Source organism: Neoarius graeffei, chromosome 19 (genome assembly GCF_027579695.1).
Source record: "Neoarius graeffei isolate fNeoGra1 chromosome 19, fNeoGra1.pri, whole genome shotgun sequence".
In the NCBI taxonomy this organism is placed as follows: domain Eukaryota; kingdom Metazoa; phylum Chordata; class Actinopteri; order Siluriformes; family Ariidae; genus Neoarius; species Neoarius graeffei.
This window is the reverse complement of record NC_083587.1, coordinates 59418009-59419779: the sequence shown is the minus strand read 5'-3', so window position 1 is coordinate 59419779 and position 1771 is coordinate 59418009.

Here is a 1771-nt window from a genome sequence, read left to right as displayed (position 1 = left end):
ACAGTAGGGCAAGCATGGCAGCAGACATTTTGATTCAAGAGAAAATTACCCAGAATTCCGTGCACTGGGGGTCTGAGGGCTCTAGAGGACCTGGTGTGAACAGAAAGAGGACTGAGGCCCCATCAAAGCTGAACTGGACCAGACAGAGAACCCAGTCCTCTTTGTAATAAATTCACAGTGTGAACACAAAAAGAACTGAGTTCTTTTTCTGTTGGTCCACTTTTTGGTCCACTTAAAGAGGACCAGGTGTGAAAACACCCTAATTCGAGATCTCGAGAAAACAAAACCGTTATTCCGTGATCTCGAGAAAACAAAACAATTATTCCGTGATCTTGAGTAAACAGCTGAGAAATGGTTCATTCAGGTGCGCCAAGAGACTTGTGATATGCTGACTTTGGGGCTATTTCTCATTCTATATAGACGCAACTTTGGTCATTAGAATGTCTGGAATAATCGATCGCCTAATAAGGCAATATTTTGATCAGGGGTTGACACAGGGAGAGATTGCATTAAGTCTTTCAATAAGGGATAATTTCAAAATTAGTCTGCGGCACCTCCGCAGAAGACTGGCCCGGCTTCGTCTCAGCTCTGCTAGAAATCTCAGCTATTTTCTCGAGATCATGAAATAATTTTGTTTTTTCGAGATCACGGAATAATTGTTTTGTTTTCTCGAGATCTCGAATTAGTTGTGTTGTTTTCTCGAGATCCTGAATTAATTATGTCGTTATCTCGGGATAACAAGGTGAATAAAAAAAGGATTATATGAAGGGCCTCTCGCGGCTTCCGTACTAACCTTAATATTGAAAGGACAGGAAGTTACCATATGTGGGTCTTCCCCAAACTGTTGCCAGAAAGATGGTAACACCCATTGGATTTTGAACTGGGATGTTCAATAGTCAGGTGTCCACATACTTTTGGAAATATGGTGTCTATGGTGTGCCTAAAATGATGAGATTTTGGCATTTTCCTGTTAAATCTTTTCTATCATTTCTCAATTTGATAATACACATTCCTCTATTTACTTACATAACTATTCCTTGGTTGATGAAGTAATTTAAATAAAAACGCTAAAATATAACGTGTTCAAAATCTTCCCTGCCAGCATACATGATTATTTTTTTCTCCACCAGGATAATAAGGCAATGTTTTACACTCGGATGTATGCGCTGCCAGGGAAAAGTGTTTGAACACCTGGTGTTCTTTATGATTTAGTCTAATCGCTATTAATCTCAGAGATAAAACACACAAATGGATTTAAATAAGGAAAGAATATTAAATTGTCCCATCAAAGCGCTCAGTGTTTGTACTTAAGGTCTCTCAGACTCTAATAGGGCTCTAAATTATGCTTAATTCAAGTGTACTTGAAGGACAACCCAGTTACAACAACAGATAAAAGACTTTTCTATGTAAATAATTAAAAATAAAATATAGCCACGAACATTATTCACTGTATATACCTAAAACCTGTGATTATTAGCTGCACCTAATTTTAGTGTGTTTAATCCCCATTTCTTGAAGTTGAGAAAAAATGCAGGGACTAAAACAACATCATGATGCCATGTTTTCTGGTACCGTATGGAACAGTGGCGAAAACGCAAATAACCTGTAACTTTCTGTGCCAAAATGTCAAACGCTATCCTGTAGCAGCTGTGTCTTCCCAAGCAAATGAGAAATGAATGATTAACCCGTGATAAGCTGATGTAAGGACGTGAGTGCTGCTAATAAAAACCCATCAGGTCCTGAGAGGGTCTGTATTCGTGAAACCACAACC